This window comes from Cebus imitator, unplaced genomic scaffold, assembly GCF_001604975.1.
Source record: "Cebus imitator isolate Cc_AM_T3 unplaced genomic scaffold, Cebus_imitator-1.0 Scaffold105, whole genome shotgun sequence".
Classification (NCBI taxonomy): Eukaryota; Metazoa; Chordata; class Mammalia; order Primates; family Cebidae; genus Cebus; species Cebus imitator.
In genome coordinates, this window is record NW_016107420.1 from 2,361,386 (window position 1) to 2,385,247 (window position 23,862).

At 33.5% G+C, this 23,862-nt stretch overlaps 1 long non-coding RNA gene across 1 annotated transcript; it reads right to left on the reverse strand.

Moving 5' to 3' along the window:
- Window positions 1-7,084: 7,084 nt before the first annotated feature.
- Window positions 7,085-22,969, reverse strand: LOC119472570. The gene is made up of 3 exons (XR_005201713.1): window positions 22,958-22,969; window positions 13,172-13,174; window positions 7,085-8,175 (listed from the first exon to the last, which is right to left on the reverse strand). It is a non-coding gene; the product is annotated as an uncharacterized LOC119472570 (long non-coding RNA).
- Window positions 22,970-23,862: the final 893 nt, after the last annotated feature.

The window sequence follows — 23,862 nt, forward strand, 5'->3', positions numbered from 1 at the left end:
TCCTGCCTCAGCCTCCTGAGTAGCTGGGATTACAGGCACGCGCCACCATGCCCAGCTAATTTTTTTGTATTTTTAGTAGAGACGGGGTTTCACCATGTTGACCGGGATGGTCTCGATCTCCTGACCTCGTGATCCACCCGCCTCGGCCTCCCAAAGTGCTGGGATTACAGGCTTGAGCCACCGCGCCCGGCCTGAATATGTCTTCTAATAACGTGAGTTGTTTCTTCTCACTTAGAGGCCATTCAATTTCAAATGGTGATGCAAACAGAATCAAGAATGAACATGCCTTTGTTTTGGGGATCCTTAAACTGACCTCAGAAGGAGCCTTAACTGCCACTTTCCCAAAACAGCACCCCCTGTCAGCAGGAAGCAGTTAAGAGCAGTTGTTGTACACATTTCCCATTGGCAGTTGGGGTCTCCCTCCTCCCTCCACTCCTGAAGGGAGGAATGAAAGGAGTTAGCCAACTTACTTTAGGCAGACCATAAGGGAAGGGTTCCCCCGGAGAACCTCCTCCCGTACATAATTCTACATAAATTCTACTCCACTCACTCTTTGAATGCCCATGTGCCTACTTCTTCAGAATGCAGACATAGCTGGGCTAAGGAGCAAAAAGTCCTGCTCATATGTCAAGCTCAACCTTTAAGTATTTGTAAGTATTTGCCCTACTAGTTTTCTTAACATTTTGTAACGCTTTAAAATTGCTTCAAGGTCTTTTCAAATTTTGTTTTTGGTAATTCCGCTAATTTATGCCATTTAAAACATCCTGGCTGAAAGATTTCAAATAAATTTTATAACATCTATTTTCATTTTTTCGCTCAGTACATATGAATCCAGTGTTTAATACAAATTTAAAGTAACAATCATCAAAGTAAATTAAAATGGAGGCCAGGCCTGAAGAATTTCTGAGCAGACAAAAACAGTTAGGCATCATAAGTAATCTACAGATATAAGGGAAACTTGAGCTATTCTTATAAATTTCTATATGAAGGAAAAAACAGAACTTAAGTTCAACCAATCAGAAGTAGCCAACAAACATAATCATGTAACTGAAGACTTTCCAATGGGGTAGAACCAATAAGGTACAATGTTGGTACCAAGTAAGGTACAAATAACCACAACTATAACAAGTCAAATATTATCTTTACTTTTCTTCTGTGTCTGTCCCCTAAAAGCCTCCCCCTGTGTTCTCTCAGTGGAGCTCTTAAGGCACTTCTATGGTTTGGAGTTGCCTGAGTCATGAATCATTGTTTAAATAACATATTTAAAATTTTCTCATGTCTTAGTTTATCTTCTAACACAGTGGTCCCCAACCCTCAGTAATGAGCTGTGGCCTGTTATACAGCAGGCCTGATCATACAGCAGGAGGTGAGTGGCAGGTGGGCAAGCATTACTATCTGAGCTCTGCCTCCTGTCAGATCAGCCACAGCATTAGATTCTCATAGGAATGTGAACCCTGTTGTGAACTGAGCATGCAAGGAATCTAGGTTGTGCACACCTCAAGAGAATCCAATGTTGGATGATCCAAGGTGGAATAGTTTCATCCCTGTTTGTCAGAGTTCTCCAGAAAAATGGAACTTATAGGATATATGTGTAAATGAAAAGTTTATTAATGAGAATCAACTCACATGATCACAGGTGAAGTCCCATGATAGGCTGACTGCAAGTTGAAAGGTAAAGAAGCCAAAAAGGCTTAGTTCAAGTACAAAAGCCTCAAAAGTAGGGAAGCTGACAGAGCAGTCTTCAATCTGTGGCCAAAGGCCTGAAAGCCCCCAACAGACCATTGGCATAAGTTTAAGTGCGCAGGTACCAAAGATCCTGGAGTCTGATGTCCAAGGGCAGGAAGCATCCAGCACAGAAGAATGATGAAAGCCAGAAGACTCATTAAGCCAGCTTATCCACCTTCTTCCACCAGCTTTGTTCTAGCCAAGCTGGCAGTGGATTGGATGGTGGCCACCCACATTGAGAATGGGTCTTCCTCTCCCAGTCCACTGAATCAAATGTTAATCTCCTTTGGCAACACCCTCACAGGCACATCCAGAAACTGTTCTTTACAAACTATCTAGACGTCCTTCAATCCAATCAAGTTGACATCTAGTATTAACCATTACAATCCTGAAACCATTCCCTGCTTCCCTGTCTGTGGAAATATGGCCTTCCACAAAACCAGTCCCGGATGCCTAAAAGGCTGTGAACTGCATACAACTCAATGAAATGAGAAGTAGTGTCTGATTCAACTAATGTCTGTTAAATGATTCTCTCTATGGATCCAAGTATGAGGGGCAACCTTGCACAATCACATTCATGAGATTTCTGTTACTCTGTCTGTGCATCGGATTTAAAGGAAAGAATAGAATGTCATCATTAGGCACATTATTCATTAGCATTGAGATGTTTAGTAAATATTTAGGAGTACTGTAGGATGAAGGAAAGATGACACTATTTATTCTTGTAGTAGAATACTAATTTTTAATGACTATGATGAAATCAATAGGAAAGTCATTGAAAAAATCTGTGCATTTTAAGATGGGTGAAGAGTAAGTATTCCATATGTCTATCAGTTGGAAACTATTTTTGTTATTTGCTTTGAAAGAATGTAATAACATCAGCAAATGAACAAGGCAATTCCTAGATGAATTATATAATTATTTGCTGTATTTTAAAATATATTAATCTCTTACTATTATATGTAATTCATGGGGAATTATGTTAAACAATGCAAAAAATATCAATTAATATGCTTCAGAACTCATCGCATAGTCAAAAACTATCTTTCTTCCATATTTCAACAGCTTTCAATATCCATTCAACATTACTCTGTATTAGAGTAATGTTGGTAAATTGCTTGGAAAAATAGGCTAAAAACATTTTTTTTTTGAAGGTGGAGTTTCACATATGTTGCCCAGGCTGGAGTGCAGTGGTGCAATCTCAGCTCATTGCAACCTCCACCTCCCAGGTCCAAGCAATTCTCCTTCCTCAGCCTCCCTAGTAGCTGGGATTACAGGCATGTGCCACCATGCCTGGCTAATTTTTTTGTGTTTTTAGTAGAGACAGGTTTTACCATGTTGACCAGGCTCGTTTCAAACTCCTGAACTCAGGTGATCCCCCCACCTCGGCCTCTCAAAGTGCTGGGATAACAGCTGGGCGCCACCACGCCTGGCGAACAATTTTAAATTAAGTGCACAAAATTTTCTCTTTTCCTTTTGAAATAACTAATATTTTATTTTATTCATTTAGTTTCTTTAACTGCTTATAATTTCAACTGAGATGTTTGGATAAAAATACATTTTCAAACTAATTTATTAAAATGATAACTGTTAGAATGCCAGTCCAGTCAAAAAATGTTAGAAACATATAAGCAAAACTCACTGTAAATATCACTGGCTGCCTAACCATATTCCATACTTAGCTTCTACTAATGCTCCCCAGAATTGACTACTTTACCATTTTTCTTGACTTTTGATACGTGTATTCATATATCATTCAGTCTCACTTAGTCCTTACTGTTCATACTTTGGTATCACATCAACCCTGTTTTGTCACTTAAAGACAAAGTAATACTACTTTTTCACTTTTATTTTCACTTCATTTAAGAAGTAATCATTTCCCCAATAGTGAAATGATTCGAGATGTTTATCTGATGTATTGTTCAAATGGGTTTAGGTTTGTGACTGTCTCAAATACATGAGGGTTTGTCCCTACATGAGTAGGGACATCCTTCAGTTAAAGCACATAGTTGCATTTTAATCTTTAATTTATTTTTTAAAAAGATTTTTTTTCAATGTCACATAAACATTAAATTCTTTTTTTACCTCTCTCTTTACTTATTTACACAATTTATGATTGAACATTTTTCTATTGTTAAAAATATTTTCATAATACACTGTATCTGTAAAATTGTTGTAATCTTAATTTCTCCAAAATGGCAGCTGCCTTCTTTTAAAGGTAATGGGAATTTTAGTATGTTATTTGTATATAAAATGTTGTGTACTAATTTTTGAAATATTTGTAAATTAAATACAACATTTTTCTTTCATAAGAAAGGAGGCTCAGAGATTTTTGTGCAGGAGAAGAGCAGTTTTTAAAATAGGTAGTTTGCAATTGGCCAGATTAGTTTTAAAACTCTAAAATGAGAACAAGTCAATAGGATTTCCTTGATTAAATCTAGTGATCTTATTATTTATTTATTAATTGATATGTCATAATTGAACATATTTCATGGAGTACACTTTGATACCTGGATGCCTATCTATGTTGTATAATTATCCACTCACAGTACTTAGTGAATCTATTTTCTTATGTATTTATCATTTCTTTGTGGTAAGAAGATTAAAAGACATCTCTTCAAGCTATTTTGTAATACACAATATTTCGCTGTTAACCATAGTTACTCTACATGCAATAGAACACCAAAATTTATTTCTCTTATCTAGTTGTAATTTTACACCATCAATCAAAATTTCCCCAGCCTTTTTTTCTTCCTACTGTCTTCAGTCTCTGGTAACATTTTTCTATTCTTTGCTTCTATGATATTAACGTTTTTTATTTTTGCATTTTTTTTGACACCACATATGAGTGAGATCATGAAGTACTTGTCTTTCTGTGTCTGGCTTATTTTACTTACCATGATGTCCTCCAGGTTCATCCATATTGTCATAAATGGCAGGATTTTATTATTTTTTATGTCTTAAGAGTACTCCTTTGTATGTAGATAGTGCATTTTCTTTATAGACTATCTGTTGTCAAACACAGGTTTATTCTGTATCTTGGCTATTATAAATAGTGCTGCAATAAAAATGACTGGGTGAATTGCAATTAGCTTTAAAAAGATGGAACAGTATTGTAGGGACAGACCAGGAACCTAAGCCCATTAGTTAGATTGAATAAAATTGTAGGAGGAAGTGGCTATTTTATGTACATAATGAAAGGGATTCTTACTTGAGAGGTATTAGTTGGAGATGAAAAAAAAATAGAGAGAAAAAGTTGGAGAGGGGAAAACTGCCACAGGAGGTTAAGCAACTTGCCTTAGAAGAATTGAGATTGGTAAGTGTGCAAAGATAGAACTGGTGATGAAAGAGTGAGATTGGAATTAGGAATTAATTTATAACAATAATGTTGCAGGTTGGGACCTGGTTATGAGGCTAAGCTGATGCTCACTTTTCAGAGCTATAACTCTGACCAGTGCCACATTAACAGATATGGAAAACATGAGATTAACTATGAAGGTACAGAAAATAAAGAGATTAAAATTCTTTCTATATTTGAGATCTAGTTATTAATAATATAGTATATACACATACATATTATATATTACAAATGTATATATATAATTTTTTATATATATATATATACACAATTTTATATATATATATGGGAAAAGCTACGGTAAATAGAAAACATTAGCTGGGCATGGTGGCTTACACCTATAATCCCAGCTCTTTGGGAGGTGGAGGCAGGAGAATACTTGAGCCCAGTAGTCTGAGACTAGCCTGGGTAACATGGCAAGACCATGTCTCTACAAAATATAATGAAAAGTAGCAGGGCATGGTGGCACACACCAGTCATCAAAGCTATTCTGGAGGGTGAGGTGGTAGGATCACTTGAATTCAGGAGGTCAAGGCTGTAGCTAGCTGTGTTCAAGTTTCAAGTCACTGCACTTGAGCCTGGGTGAGAGTCTAAGTACCTGTCTTAAAAAAAAAAAAAAAAGAAAAAAAGAAAGAAAGAAAGAAAGAAAAAGAAAACTTTATTGAGGAGAAGAGGACAATAGAGTCTTAGGAATTTGAATTAATGCATGAATAAAGAACGATCCAATTATTGTATACCAAGACTGGAAAAATAAATTTTATATGAGTCCACAAAACAGTTTTCAACAGTTTTCAAATGATAGACAACATAATATGGGAGTTGGGGGTATGCTTACAGCAGTATTAGAAAGGCTGAAAGAGCAAAAAGGGCCTGCTACTCCAGATAATGGGGAAATGAAGGAAGCCACTTCCATCCCTAAATATGAAAAACAAACAGGGAAAGGTGGTGCATTCTGGGTCCCATCATTCCAGACTGCCCATTGGCCTTACTTGAGTGCAGTTGCTGTCAGACAGAAACTCTGGACTCTGAACTCTCAGTAAAGCTTCTGAAGACACTGCTGTTGCTATTGCCGCTGTCAGCACCACTAATTCAGCTTAGAAGCAGCCCAGATTATCACACTGGGACTGCTGGTTGTGTCTTTTGAACCAGATTGAAATTAATATCTATGGTATGTTTCAATTTCTATGAAGTTCAATGTCAATCAAATCTCATTTATAAAGGTTAACGTAAGAACGGTGGTTGCCTATAGTAATGACTAGGAGGGTTCACAATAAAGACTCCTGGGTGGAAGTATATGTGAAACAAAATTGCTGAATGTAAAACCTTTTTGAGGTATCTAGAAAATATTTAGCAGTGTGCCATAATTTAGAAGCATTTTAAAAATGCATTTTAGTGGTACATAAAAAATTAATTAATGAAAGTAGCAGGGCATGGTGGCACACACCAGTCATCAATTCATATTCATGTAGGTTGTGATGACATTAGTATTTACATTCTAAAAATGTTTAATACTGTATGCTTAACATCTGTGTCTTTCACCTGTTCATATTTCAATTAATGGATCAGTTAAAAAAAGTTCCAGTTCAGGATACAATACTGGAGAATAATCCAAAATATTAATTTATTCCTAAAATGTTAAAAATATGAGAATAAACACAGAGCATTTTGTTAAAACAATATGGCAAACTTAAATGTAAAAAAATAATAAATTGAGTTAGAAATTTCAAAAAGGCATTTCATATGTCTTTTCAACTGTCAATTTTACAAAGTTGAAAAAACTTGAGATCAGTAAATGTGGAAGCATATGTGAAACAAAATTGCTGAATATAAAACCTTTTTGAGGTATATATAACATAGCTGAATGGAATGGAGAATGAAATGGAATGGAGAATGGAATGGAATTAAATGGAGAATATAAAACCTTAAATGCTGAATATAAAACCTTTTTGAGGTATATATAACATAGCTGAAAACAGGCTATGAATTCTAAACCGTGGTAAAAGGGGTAAAAGGTCACACACATTTCTTTTAGATGCTGCATACATTACTTATGTTAACATGTCATCATCCAAAAATTGGCTACCTTGCCTCATTAAAGGTGTGAGGACGCTGGTAAATGTACTTTAGTTTGCTAAATACCTTGCAAGATACAGGGATGCATATTGAGAAGACAAAGAATGGAAGTGAGGATTACCTGTTATTTTGACTCCCAAGTATTGGAGAACATTCCCAAAGAAATATTATACCCAATTCCTATCTGATTAATTATTTCAGCATCTCTTTCATAATGTTTGCTTAATAAATGTGCTTCTAGCTGAGGCTGTATACAGTCTTGTATTCCATAGACTAACTATCTAGGGTAATTCAGACGTATAACCTAAGTTTATGTTACAAATTTCCTAACTTATGTTCTTTTGCCGGAGTTTATCCTCATTGCCCTACCCACCAGCTGGTTTACTACAGTATTCTTTTTATATTCTTGAATGTTCAGTGAAATAATTTTTAGAATTATTTATGAATAGAAATTAATTAAAAAGAAGCACCTTCTTTTATATGGACAATGGCACAGTTCTAATTTGTCTTGAAAACAGTTTTAAGCACAAGTAATTACCCTGAATATATAAATAAACCATTTATAAGTAGGTCAATAGGAAAACCTTTCACCAATTTTCTAATGTTATATCATTTTTAGATATTATGAAGGAATGGAACATGTTTTGAAAGATGAGAGAAATAATATGCATTCTTCTGATACACATAGTAATACATATATCTGATATAGTGGTATTTATTCTTCTGACACATATTACCTCTCCCATCCTCCAAAACATGTCCATTATTTCATAAGATCTAGAAATAATAAAGAGAAGTAATGATTTAGAACTGTAGACAGAAATTGCCGACTGGTTAGACAAGTTAAAAATATGCTGAATTCCTCCATCACGAGAGTCATTTCAGATGACTCTTCTACGACAAAATCACTTTAAAGGAACACTTACCCACCTGATTCCTGTATAAAGTCATGAGATGGTCAAGGTGGTCTTCCATTGTGCAAACTATTCACTTGTCAGTGGTTTCCTCATTTTGCCATGCTTTGTAAAAATAAAAAGAATGAACAAGTAAAAAAAAAAAAAAAAATGCTGAATTGAAATTAGCCAATAATAACAGATTCCAGTCTTTTTTTTAACAGCTAGGTTATACCTGGATATACCTTACTATATCCTATTTTTAGATATAGCATTTGAAACTTCCAAGAACATAGTGATAATTTTAATTGAGTTATTATGGTTAATATTTATTTTTAAAAATTCTGAAGTTTTTTAAAAAATTCAATATGTTATGGTGCATTAACAAGAATGATTGGAATAATGCATTTGTTTTAATGTACTGGGATGGTGATGTGTTTTTCTGCTGAAAAAGATGACTATTCATCATCTTAAATTACATTAGGTTAAGAAACAGTGAAAACTGTGGGATTCCCTTAATGGCTTTCTTACTCTTGAGTTCTAAAATATTTATCGATCTCAAATATATTTTACATTAAGAAACAATGAAAATTGTGGGATTCTCTTAATGGCTTTCTTACTCTTGAGTTCTAAAATATTTATCAATCTCAAATATATTTCACATTATGTTGAACAATGACTATTAATAGTTTCTGCTGAAAAAAAATTATCCACTTTTTATGCATCACCATTTCAGAATTTGGCTTACAAAAATAAAAATATCAATATCTGCCCTGCATATATACCAATGATTTTTCAATTTTTAGTCAATAAGCTGTTTCATTGATTTTCTGCTATGTGCCTAAAATTGTGCATGATAATATTATGCAAGGTACTGTGGAAATACTTAAAGTAGTATGTTTGACCACTGCTTAACAAAGTAGTACATAATTAGAGAAGCAAACCAAATTTATAAGCAGCAATGCGAGTATCCTACAGGTAAGTTTTATTATTATAAATATATATAATACAGATAATAAAATCTTTATGAAATAATCTATAAGAGAGGTGAAATGGGTAGGAGAATTCTCTGCCAGGAGAATGCAAATGCAGCAAAAAATTTAAAAAACCAAAATATTGAGAACTATTTTGTGGAAAGTGTTACCAGAATTTAATAATACATTTAATAGAAGCATAAGATTAAAAATGCAAAGATGAATTCCAAGTTGCTTACACTCAAAAATAAGTCATTAAAGGTACAGTATTTAAGCAAATTTTTGATCTATGAAGCATATAAAAATGGATAAGGCATAGTTCTTTATGCTAGAAATGGAGAATATTTTTTGTAGAGAAATAAGATTTAGGGTATGTAATATTAGGGGAAAGAAAATGCCTCATAGATGTCAATAAACCTTGTTCTTTCTGATTATTTTACTATGTTTTCATTTCCTGTAATAACTGGAGAAATAGTAATGTTGGAGCAATTAAGCCTCCAACTCTTAAAACAATAAAAGTTATTGCTTGTTTAGATAATAGGAATGCTATTTGTGGTTTCCTGCAGGGTGATTCAAAGATTCATTGTTTTCCCATCCATGGTTTTGCCATCCTCAATACATACCTCTTGGGAGTTTTCTCTGGATTGTTTTAATGTCAGCCAACCAAGAAGAATAAAAAGAGTATTAAAAGTTATCAATCATAGGTCTATGTGACCCTGTTAAGAAGGCTACATCACTACTATACACTTTCCACAGCTTAGAATCTAAATTTCTACACCAAAATGTAGGCAAGTATAGCAAATATTGTCCAAATTTACAGGAAAAGAGAATTGTGTGTTCATCTTACAATTACTACTAAAATCCCCAGCATTGAACTTAAATGATTCACCAGTTGTTCATTAGGAGCATATGCTATTGGTTGGCTGCCAGAATACATTATCTTACCTTTTCTTTCTAACAGTGAACATATCCAATATATCCAAGGCTTCCAAGGCTTCAGTTCTTCTTAAAGTTTACTGCCTCATCTTCAGATTCAGGTTTGATGTGATTACTCTAAATATAGAGAGATTCCTTGCCAATGATAAGAACAAAAATAATATGACCCTAATTCAGTATAAAGGCAAATCAGGGCAAATTACCTTAAAAGTTTTTAAAATAAATGCAAGAAAACATGTTTTTCTTGGTATCTGTTTCTTGGTCTTCTGGGTAGAGTTGTATCTGAACATGATGCCCCTAAATTTCTGCAGACATTTTTGCAGCAATGTTAAAGGTAAAGGTAAAACAAACAAAAAAAAAAAAAAAAAAAAAAAAAAAAAAAAAAAAAAAAAAAAAAAAAAAAACCCAGAAAATATATAAGCAAGATGAGTCCTCTTTTATCTCTTGATTGACTTCCATATTAAATCATGAATTTACCTTATGCTTGAAAGAATTTGAAATAGTATTTGGCAGTCAAGAAGTTACTCCTCCCGTATTCAAGGGAAATTTCCATGAGGTGGGTTGTTGGTGGGCTACCTTCAACTCACCCACTTCAGAGCTACTACGGTGTTAATGCATGTTGAAGAAAAGAGTCGAACTCTGTAAAATATATGAAGAGATTTATTCTGAGGCAAATATGAGTGACCTTGTCCTGTCACACAGCCCAGGAGGTCCTGAGAACATGTGCCCACGGTTGTTGTGCTACAGCTTGAATTTATACGTGTGAGGGAGGTACATTCTGGAAAGGTGAGACAACTCAAAGCAGGTGGGGGTAGGGTGGGTGAGGGCTTCCAGGTTAAAGGTGAATTTGAAGATTTTCTGATTGACATTTGGCAATTGGTTAAAAGAGTATATCTAAAGACCTGGAATCAATAGACGGGAGTGTCTGGGTTAAGATAAGGGATTTTAGAGACTGAGATTCTTATGCAGATGAAGCTTTAGGGTAGCAGGCTTCAGAAAGAATAGATTGTAAACGTTTCTTATCAGACATAAAAAGATGCCAGACTCATTTAATTCAGTCTTGGATCAAGAAAAATAACTGGAAAGAGAAGAGGATTCTCTACAAAATGTAGAAAATTCTCTACAAAATGGCCCCTTTGTAGGGCCGTTTCAAAGTATATCAAAGAAATGTATTTTGGGGTAAAATACTTTGATTTCTTTCAGGGCCTGCTATCTGTCATGTTAATATCTTATTGCTACAGTCTGTTCTGTGGGTCTTGAGGTCTATGCTTTAATGTTAATGCTGGTAAGCTATGAATGAATTCCAAAAGGATGAAGGTAAATAATGAGGCAAGTTCAGCCACCCATTTCCATCACGGCCTGGATTAGTGTTTCAGGTTTACTTTAAAATACCCTTGACCAAGACCAGAGGCCCATTTAGTTGGTTGAGGGGCATTGAATTTTATTTTTGGTTTGCATGCAGATGCCATGCTTTCCTCAGGTTAGTCCCAGACAATGCTGAGCAAGGTGGATTTTATGGGGCTTCTCATTCTTGTTCAACATGGGCTTTTCTAAAGGGCAGTGTCATGTGGTGCTCTTTCAGTCTGGCTGAGAATTTCTCAGATCTACACTCTTCTCTGAGGCTTCTCCTTTCCGACTATCTTTCATGCTCTTTCTTCTTTCGAGATACCAGGCTTGTATGATGATATGGAGGCTCTTACAGCCTCCTTTTGCTCTATCTTCTCTTTATTCTTCAAAGGCATTTTCTCTGGTTAACTTCTTATATGTGTAATTCGATCTTGGTATCTGATTCCTGAGAGCTTAAACTGGCATATAATTGTACTTACTTTCAATGAAAGCTTCTTTGCTGATTCATCATTCATTAATTCACCAAATATAGTGTGTTTCATATGGGAAAACAATGATGCCTAGGTATCCATAGCTATGCAGTCTGACATGTGCTATAATAAGAATATGGAAAAAGTACTATTGGTTTACAAAGGTGGAAATTTAGGAGGTTAGATACATTTAAAGTAAAATTTGATTAAAAAGTAAGAACATGTGGTGTTTATAACATATATTAGTAAAATACGATGACCTATCAAATCCTGTTAAATCAAATTAAATATGACCTGAAAATAACTCCATACTTCTATATTTCATCTGTGGATGAACCGAAACCCAGCTTAATATGTACACAAGACTAAAAGCTAACTTAGCAGTGTGCACCTGTAACAATCGCTGAATCTTGGCCAATCCCAGCAGCCATATTTCAACTAGTCACATACTGCTGAGTGTTCAAATAAGGCAAACTCCAAGCTGCAACCAATCCAGCTGTTTCTGTACCTCACTTCTGATTTCTGTACTTCACTTTGCTTTTTATTGTCTATAAGTTTGTTCTGATCATGTAGGGGCTGCCCAATTCATGAATCATTTATTACTCAGTTAAATTCTTTTAAAGTTCATTCCACTAAAGGTTTTTTCTTTTCTTACAATCCTTGCTATAATGATCCACACAAGTCGGTGTCCAATACAATGTTCCTATCCTTCTTTTGCGGTTGTCTTAAGTTATACTGTTGCTGATTCAGCTTTGTACAAAATGTCAGAGCAAAACAACTATGAACAATGTAGAGATCTGCAAGGATTCCCACACAGGTGAAATTTGCAAGGTGAAAGAGGTAATTTTTAAGGCAAAGAGGCAAGTGTGTACCAAACACCAATGCCCTTGTATACCAAAAGCTAAAGATTCTACAATTTGCCAATGATAAGAATGTACCTTTCATGACAGCAAGGACCTCATACATTGTCTTATTGTGTATCCCTAAAATCTATCATCATGCTGAATAAGGGGAAGTAGAAGTAATTTTGAGGAATTAAATGTTTATTTGTAAAATTCAGTCTTATCTATGGGAAAAATCTCTCCTTCTTATTTGTAATTCATTAAATTGTTTGGAAGGGGAAAAAAAACTGAAGGGAATATTCCACATAGAAAGTTGTTTCAGAAATTATGCAAATTTATTCTAATAACTAAGAAATTGTGAATATGCGTAAGGAAAGTTAGTTAAAGGAACATTTCAGATTTAAACTAAGGTGCAAATGGCTTAGAGAAAAGCATAAATAAAAGCATATTGTATATGTGAAATGGTTTTATTTGAATTAGGTATAGAATATCAAATGAGTAAGATATAGTAAGGAATTGGATATATGGAAATACAGACAGAATTCCAGAGAACCTACTTGTAGCTTTTGATAGCAGAATTATTAGTCAACTTAAAAGATATTAAGATCTACAAGAATAAGTAGATAATTTCTATTCTGTATTTTATTAATGAAAGAAAACCAGGAAAAGAACTTGAATTTTCATCACTAGCATGTTTCCTACAGACATAAACATAGTAAGTAGTGAGTGTATTCAGATATAAGGTAATAAAGAATCATAATGAACCCCAACATCCAATCAGGAAGAATGCTGTAACTCTACATATTCATTAAATTGTTCACAAGCTGACAACTTTTAGCATATAATATGGTTTCCTTTAGCTTGTTAAAGAGAATGGACTCATGACTAAAACATAAGAACACCCAATGAAGCTCAACTAAATCAATTAAACTGTGAAAAAAATGACTAGTCATCATCTCTTCATTCTTATTGAAAGAATAACTTAGAAGTAAAAACATTCAATTTTTGTAAACAGCTTTATATTTACTGAATTTGTGCATATAATATCAGTTGCATTTCAAAATAAAATGGCTGCTTTAAAAGTGATGCAAAATTACCTATTTATACATTCTCTGAAGTAAGCAGGGTTAATTGAAAAGTGGTTATGAAGGCATGACTGCAAGCTGCAAATTGAGCCTGTTTTCAGAAACGTGCTGTAGCTGAGATATGTTCAGATTTGTTTTATGTTCAGATTTGTTGACATAAAGATTTATAGAGAAGCATTACCTATTCTCAAGAACTCAAGGAGAATCCAGCTTTGGAAAGAAAAACCTCACCGAGTATGTTTTGTTGAATCAACAGAATTTTATTTTAAGAAAACTACTGATGATTTTCTTTCTGAAAAGATGTCTATTCTGACATCTAAGAAAAACCAAATATTTGATACTTAATATAATTTGCAACTTGACGTAAAACTACTCAGTTCAGTTGGTCATTGTAAGGTTGATTGCCTCGCCGGGAGGCTGGACACACCCACCTCTGCACTCAGCACATGACTCTACACCCGGCAGCAGGGTCTGCACTGGCACCTAGCTCTGCCGCATGGCTGCCCTGGAAGGCTCCCGCTGATGCAACCCTGGCCAGCTCTTGCACCGGAAAACCCGCTTAACAACCCGCCCAACAACCTGACAACCAATAGCTGCCCGCTCTGTCTCAATCCCGCTACCCTGGGCCCAATCAGAGCACCCAGCTGTTGCTCATTCCTCCTAGCCATAAAAACCCTCCTGCCCCAGGAAGTCAGCGCAACTTCTCTGTCCCCCTTTCCCTGGGACCATAGAACCTCACCCGGGAGCTGAATAAATTGGCATTTAATTTTCTTATACTGGCTTCAGTTTCCTCATTTTAAACTTGGCAATAACCTTTACAGTCATTATCTTTAGATAACCATTATATATATCTTTAGATAATCATTAGATAACCATTCCTAGCACTTTAAAAAAAACTAAAAGAAAAGAAAAAAAAAGAAGAAAAGAAAAAACAACACTGGAAACTGACTAGGTAACAATTTACAAAATCAAGGATTAATTTCACCAATTACAGCATTAATAAAACAAAACAAATAAAATATATTTTAAAAATCAAGAAGATAATAGGAAAACAGCTCCCTGAGGACCCCTGGAACAGTAATTAGGCTGGCACTCTGTGCTTGTTACACGTTAACTATTTTCTTTAATGTTTGTATGAAACAACACCAACTTATCTTTAATTTATCTTTAATTTTCTAAAGCAATGTAAATAGCTGCCATGTAACAATCACCAAGACAGGATCCATTCTAGCTCACAAACTACTCTAATACTTTTTATTAAAGAACAGTCCACTTCAGGATAATGTGTTCCTCCTGGTTTCTATATCTCTTTAGCTTCTTTAAATAAGAAGTATTCCATAGTCTTTCCTCAACCTTCATAGCATACTAAATGCTTTTAGAATGTGTTATTCCAATGGATCCTTTGTTTTAGAATGTCCACCAATTTTGATTTGTCTGGTGTTTTCTCATAGTGAGATGTCAAGACATGCATTATTGGCAATAACATCACCAACATGATGCTCTGCCCTTCTATTCATATTTCTTCAGGTGGTATACAAGATCATTTTTTTCCATTAGTGGTAACTTTAATTTTGATCACTTGAAAGATAATGTCTTCCAGGTTTCTCTATTGCAAAGATATTCCTCATTTTAATTATAATGACATAACATGGCATAAAATTATATTATATATATGTATATAGACTATATATTATATACATACAGATACATGTAATTGAGTAATCTAAAATTAAGTGTTTTGTGGGGAGATAATTTGAGACTGAAAATATCCCGTATTTTCTCCAGCATTTACCTGCTAGGTTTAGTATCAAAACTCAGTCAAACACAACATGGAGATTGTCAAACGGTAATTTTTTAGCATACAGTATCACCCCTTTTCCTTTTATTGGTTGGGATGCTGTGGGAAAATAATAATGTTTTCTTCTTCTATTTATTCTTGAATTAATACATTTATCTCATGTGGACCCATGGATCCCTACTTCATTCAGTGGCCCATGATCTTTTCCTATACTTATTTTATTGTTTCAATTTTTCTAATTTTGCTCGTGGGAAATATTCAAGTTTCTCAGCTCTTCTAATATTTCTTTCTTATCATTTGAGCACTCCTTTATGTTCTATGTTTTTCTTAATTCTCAGATTATGAATGGTCATTGCAAATCTATCAAAATATAATGGATTTCTATATGTTATTCTTATATTCTGTGATCTGGCAAAATACACAATTTTACTAGCTTTTTTGCAGATATCTTTTTTATTTCCTGCATAGACTATAATAATATCTGTGAAGAAAATGTCTTTCTTTCTAAATTGTATGTATTGTTACTTCTCTCATTGCATTGCTAAGACAGTAGCATAAGCTTCAAAATAATTGATCAGAGCAAGCATCCTTGTCTTTTTCTAGGTATCAGGGCAAACATTTAGTCACCTTAATGTTATTGCAAAGTTAAAGAACATAGTATAAATCTTAGAATACCAAATAGGACAAAATAAGCAAAAATATATGATTAAGAATCTATTAGTTGAAATAAAATTCAAACATAAACACTTAAGCCAAAATAAAGCATCAATAGTGGAAAACAGTAATAAAGAACAGATTAAATTTATGGAAAATAAATTTTATGATAGTAGATTTAAGGCCAAAATATAGATAACAATGTTAAATATAAGTAGTCTAAAAATACGATTTAAAGTAAGAATTAGAATTTTAAGACTAAATTTAAAAAGTAATGTTAAATCATATACTGTCTACAAAGATCTTTTAATATAAAAATTGGTCAGAAAAATACATGTTGAAGATATCTGTACTTGGCCATGACAGGAGTAACTAAATTAAACCCTTTATAAACTAAACAAGCAAAACAAACACACAAATAAAAACTAAGTGTAAACAAAATATAATCAACAGTAATTTTTCGACCATTGACAAGAGAAAACTCAGGATGCTGATCTCTGATGAAAGAAAAAATAAAATCTGACTTATGCCAAGCTTTCTCTCATAGTTTCCAGAAGACGTAGTGAAAGAATAACCCAAGGAAAGTATAACTCTCTCTGTATATTCAGAAATCAGAGATTGGAGCTTAGAATGGAAAATAAAACTAGAATTGCAGAGCTAAATAGAAGAGAGACAGAATTTGCACAGAGATGGTTTTATGGTATGGCTGTGTCCCCACCCAAATCTCATCTTGAATTCTCACGTGTTGTGGGAGGCACCCAGTGGGAGGTAATTGAATCATAGGGGCAGGTCTTTCTGATGCCATTATCATGCTAGTAAATAAATCTTATGAGATCTTATGGTTATATAAGGGGGAGTTTCCCTGCACAAGCTCTCTCTTTGCCTGCAGCCATCCATGTGGAATGTGACTTGGTCTTCCTTGCCATGTGCCATGATTGTGAGACTTCCTGAGCCATGTGAAACTATAAGTCCATTAAACTTCTTTCTTTTGTATATTGCCCAGTCTCAGTTATGTCTTTATCATCAACATGAAAATGAACAAATACAGATGGGTGAGAGAAAGCTCTGCAGACCTGCCTAGGAAACTATTCAGTCCTTTATTGAATACTAGCCTGTGAATGCATGAGAGAAAATAACTGAAGCCTTGGGTAAAATGCCAGCATAAAGGATTTGAAAAACAATTGTCAAAGATCAGAAAGTTCTGCAAATATTCTTGTTTCCACCAGTTAAAGTAGAAGACAGGGTAATTCACAGCTGTTAGGTAGAAGCTTCAGAATAATCCTGCTTTTGTGTTGGAACTCACTCATTCCTAAACCTAAAGCAACTCTGCATCTTCTCTAAGAAAATTTTATAGCAAAATCTAAAAGCATCAAACTGATTCCAAGTAATTTAACTGTGTTCGAGAGCAAAATACAAAAATGTACAAAAGAAATTCAACAAAATCTTATAATATAGAATTCACAATATCTGGTTTTCAGTGAAGAAATAATTCCCAGACATAAAAAGAAGTAGCAAAATATGACTTGAACCTGGAAAAAAATCAATAGATAGAAAAAAACTCATAAATGATGAGCATAATAATAATTAATATTCAAACACGTTAATTCAGGTGTTATAAATACGCTTTACTTTTTCAAATAAGATGGGAAAATATATATTATAAGAAAATAAAAATAGAACAAATAAAAACAAGCAGACTTCTAAAGCAGAAAAAGTAAGTACATCAGATTAAAAATGTGTGAGTAAAATTAACAGCAATTTAACTATTGTAGAAAAAAATACCAGTGATCTTGATAATGTAACTATATAAACTATCCAAAACAGAAAACATGGAAACATTTGAAATATTTGAAAGGTGACCATACTGTGTTGGGCAATATTAAGCACCATAACACAAGAAGAGATGGAGTCCCAGAAGAAGAGTGAGTGGATGTATGTGTGGGAGTATGTTGTGGGGAAGAACAAAACCAAAAATTTGAAGAAATTATTGTCAAAATGTGATTAGCACCACAAATAAAGACAAAAATGGCAAGATAAACTATTATCTAATTTCTAAAAATCAGTGATAAAGAGAAAATCCTTGAAAGGCATCAGAGATGAAAAAATAATCTACATCAAAAGAAACATACAATTTTTCTTCAGAAACGATGGAAGCCCAGAGGCAATGGAGCAATAATAAATAATTAAATCAGAAAAAACAACTTAGTGTACATTTTTATAACAATTAAAAATTTTTAAGCACTAAAATAAACTATGACTCATTTATTTTTAGAAAATTAAAAATAGGTTTGGAACTAAGGTAAAGTATTTGACACAACTAGGGTACAAACTTAAGTTGCTACTCGGTTTCAGGGTTACATATCTGAGATTGAGAGTGCAAGACTTGTGCCTTGTGTGACCCAAGAGAGAATGCCTCATTAAGTTTTTCACCAGAGGTAATTTGCTTATCTCACCATAGTCTCAGCACTGAACAAAATCTAAAGAACTTAATTGCCAGCAATCCTCCATTGTAATTTGTAAGAAAGATTCCTAAGACAGAAGTAAAATGTTATGGGATGTATATCTGCATCTATGGAAAAAAAACGGCAATTTATTATAAAGTGTATCAAGTGATATGCTATTATTTGAAAGTGGACTGTGATGAGTTAAATATTTATATTTTAAACGTTAAAGCAATCACCTAAAAAAGCATATTAGTAAATCAATAGCAGAAATAAAATGAAATGATAAAATATATATTTAGCTAATCTACAAATGTAAAAAAAAGATAAATAATTGAACAGAAACAAATAAATAATTGAATAAGATAGAGAACATAGGAAGAAGATATATTTAAAACTAAGCTTATTCATAATCACATTACATGTAAGTCATTCAAACACATCAATGAAAAATCAGAACTCTAATTCTGTCTACTAAAATTATGATGTAAATGTAAATACAGAGATGCCTGTGAATTTATAGAAAACTAGAGTTGCTATATTAATGTCAAACAAAATGTATTTCAGAACAAAACATATTACCAGAAATAGAAAATATACTCACTGATTGTAAAGGGGTCAATTTATTAAGATAACTAAACAATATTAACACAAAGAAGTGATACATGTTGAGGTGATTAATATCAGAATTACGCTGATTTGATAATAGCACACTGTATACTTGTATGCATATATACCCCATACATATGTGAAACTCTTATCTATCTATAATTAAAAATTTTAAAAAATAAAAAATTAAATAAATGTAACAGTGTCATATATTTATGGTAGAAAAGAAAAAAAAATCTAATCAGTTCCCAAAGCAAATTAAACCCAAACTAAACAGAATGCTGTTGTCTGAATGTTTGTGTCTCCTTGAATTTCCTAAAGAGGTTTAATTGACTCACAGTTCTGCAGGTGTGGGGAGGTCTCAGGAAACTTATGATCACACCAGAAGAAAAAGCAAACATGTCCTTCTGCACATGGTGGCAGGAAGGAAAAGTGCAGAGCAAAGGGGGTAAAAGTCCTTTATAAAACCATCACATTTTGTGAAAACTCACTCACTATCATGAGAACACCATGATCTAATCACCTTCCAGAGGTCCCTCCGCCAACACATGGGGACTATAAATCTGATTGCAATTCAAGATGAGATTTTGGGTGGGAACACAGCCAAACCATATCACTTGTTTAGAATATTGTGGGAGGAAATGGCATAAATAATAAATATAATATATAAGTAAATTTTGGAGTATACTAGAAGATGGATAATTCTACTAACAAATACTGAAAGGTAAAAGATGAAAGGAATTGCTTAAGAAAGAGACATACATTTACATGTGTTGATCTTAAGAAATCAACAAGGAATGATTAGCAAGAATTGAAGAAGAGAAAGGAGAGCCATGTGAGCATCTGAGGTGGAATGTGAGAGGCAAAGACAAAAGCCAGGACAAAGCAGACACATGGTCGCCTGTATTCATCAGCATGGGCTGCTGTAACAAAATATCATGGACTGAGCAGCTTATAAACCACAGACATGTATTTCTCACAGTTTTGGAGGCTGGAAAGTCCAAGATCAAGGTGCCAACAGATATGGTGTCTGGTAAGGGCCCAGTTCTTCATATAGATGGCTGTCTCCTCAGTCTAATCTTACATGGTGGAAGAGGGGCAGGTCTCTCTGTCGCATCTTTCATAAGGACTCCACTTCCATGATCTAGTCACCTATTAAATGGCCAATTTTTTAATATTATCACCTTGGGGGTGAGAATTTTAACATACAAGTTTTTGAAGGTCGTAAACAATTACACCAGAGCATAATTCTTGGCAGATAAAAGAAGCGATAAGAAAGCTGGTGTGGTCTGACTGGAATGAGCAAGGGGCAAGTTTTAAAATACAATAAAATATTAGGCTAGACTATTAAAGTACTTTGTCATTAGAAGTTCTATCTTTCAGAAGACCTCTACCCAATCCTTGCTTATACATCTTGCTAAAGTTTTAATTTTTCCATTGATTTCATATTTGTCATAGACTTCTTATAAATCTGATTTTCAATTATCCTTACTTCTTACACATACTGCTATATATTATTTAATCATTCTGCTTTATGTTCTTCTGTGTGAAATTATAATACTTCAACCCAGTTTACTAGGAACTCATTACAGTTGATCCACTGTATTTGTTGGGTGCTGGTTCCAGGACCCTCTCAGACACGAAAATCTACAGATGCTCAAGATCTTTCTATAAAATGATGTATAGTAGTATTACATATACCTGTGCACATCCTGTCACATACTTTAAATCATCTCTAGATTTCTTATGATGCCAAGTACAATGTAAATGCTATGTACATAGTTATAATGTGTTCTTTAGGGGGTAATGACAAGGCAAAATTCCATACATTTTCACTTTTTCATAAATGTTTTTCTAAAGATTTTTGCTCCATGGGTGTTTGAATCCACATATGCAGAACCTCTGAATATGGAGGATCCACTTTTCTGTCTTCCTAACTACATATTGGTTTCTATTATTCTCTTTATTAAATTTTAAATTGTAGACCTACAACAAATTTGATGTTTTCTATTGTTTTAATTTTCTAATTCTTGAACAGTATTCTGTTTCTGTTTCACTGTATGAACATCCACTTATGTTTTCCAAAATATTATGCTGTCAAATAATTCAGGAAGACTTTGAAAATTTAAAGGCAGTAGATTTGTCTCAACCTCAATTATATCATCTGTAACAAATAAGATTATCCCGTCATTACAATTAAATACTAAACTCTGTTTAAGACGTCTTAAAGAATGTTTAAGATAGCATGCATACTTAATATGAATATTCATTTTTCCCCTTCATTTTGTGATATGTTATAGACTTATTTATTTGTTTTGTTTTATATACCTTACAAGTGCATAAACTCCTTAGTATGCAGAAACTTGCCTTCTTATTTTAATATAACATTCATTTCCTTAGCAAAATTTCTTACACATAAATGTTCTACAAATGTTTATTAAATTAATTAGTGTCAGCTACATGCATGCTTTATTCATTAAGCTGTCAAAGGATTGATCTGCTTTAAGGCTGGGCTTTTTTGTCAAATCATAAAACTTTAATCTTTTGCATATTTAAAAATAATACATGTTTAGGTAATAATAAAAATCAATACTCATACTCATAAATAATAGATTTTAAAAGTATTGTAGGCTAACGTCATATATTTTGGAAACGAAACTAATTCTTAAAGTCTTTCAAATTATTCATCTTATTTATTCTCATTTTCTTAAGTAAATGTTTATCTTGTATTTTATTTTTAAGCTTTTAGAAATTTCAACAATATAGTTTATGTACATAAAATATTTAAATCAATTTAATCTACGTACATGTTATAAACTAAGTTCCAGTAAAGTTGCATAGAGTGCAACAATGCATTTTATTCTTCTACTCACATTTTCCTATTAAGTCTTACAAGTTTAAATAATTACTTTAGCTAAGGCTAGGAACTTCTATGTAGGCAAGTTAGGGGCTAATTGCCCAATTTATATGCAAAATGAACAATTTTTCTGGGTGCTTTATCATTTCATCTTTCCGTTTAACTTTCTCTATTTTATCCAAATAATATTTGTTTTATTTTACCCTATTTAAACTAATGAATAAAAATATTCCTCCACATAAACTCTATGTTAATGTTTCAAATGGAGTATTTTATGCCCAATATGTTTTGAGTAGTAGCGCCTTTAATAATATTTTTATTTATATTTGTACAAGGCATATTATATCTGAAATGAACACAGAAAAATTTAGCATAAATTCAATGTTAGCCTTAGATGTTACAGTTAAATCTACAGAATACAGAAAGAAAAAATGTAATGTCATATGTACTTCTTAAACAGTTGTATCAGCAGAAAATCTGATGGCAAATTCTTGTTTTCTTTGATATTTAGTGAGGAAAACAAAAATGAGTAATAAGAAAGCAAGAAAAAATGTCCACTGCGTCACTATAAAAGGCAGAAGGACGATGAGGTCATAGAATGTATCTATTGTTATTTATTCAGAAATTAGCTCTATACCTAGTACATAAACACTCCACTCTCAGTTCATTTCTGCTACTGTAACAAAACAGCTGAAAATGATAAAAACAGAAACTTATTTCTCACAGTCCAGGAGGCTGAAAAATTCAAGACGGTGGTGTTGGCAGGTTTGGCACCAAGTGAGTTCTCAGTTTCTGCTTCTAAAATGGTATCTTGAATGCTGTGTCCTCACAAGGTAGAAAGCGTGAAAGAGCAAAAGGGGCCTAGCTAGCTCCCTTCAGCCCCTTTGTAATGCACTAATCCCATCTATGAGTGCGGAGCCCTCATGGCCTAATCAAATCCTAAAGGCAACACTTCTTAACACTATTTCACTGAGAATTAAGTTACAAAATGGATTTTAGAGGGGAGACAAACATTCAAGCGATAGCATAATAATCCATAATTTTTGAATGGATGAACAAAAAGCCACTTGCATTTAAATGTGAAAAAGTAAATACTTTCACTGTCAGTTCAATACTTTCAGTGTATTTGTTTTACCGTTGCCATCATTCCTTGTAAAAATTCAAAGCAATCAGTTGGCTTTCAATTAAATTTACACATCAGTTATCAAAATTTTAAATGTTAACTTGGTTTCTACCCTTCATGATATTTAATATGTATATTATTTTTACAAAAACTACTTAATTTTTTCCCCAATTTTCTAGTTCTCTTTTCCTTGGGGAAATGAGCACACACAAAACAAATCAAGTGACGGACAGGGCATTGCTAATGTCTTACTTTGGTAAGGTATTTTCCTTAGTATCTTGAATAGAACTGAGATTTTTATTTTTGTATGTTTTTTTTTTACCAAGGCTGACTCATATTATAGATGATCTAAAGTATTACTATAATACAAAACCATTGTCTTTCATGGCACAAAGAAAAAACGTGGGTCATGTCAAACACCTGCAATGACAGTTAAATCATGTCACAAATAGATAAGCTAATTATGCTGAAAAAATGATTATGTACATGCTATGTAAAGCATTGTCCTTTTCCTCTGTTGGAGGGCATTTATTCACAGACATCATGTGTACTTTCTTCCCAAAGGGTAACGTTGACCTAGAACCCTATGGACCACTCTTTACAGTAAAGCTTGCCAACTACTTGTCAAAAATGATTAGTGAGAAATGAAGGAAAGAAAAGTTCCCTTGCTGATAACA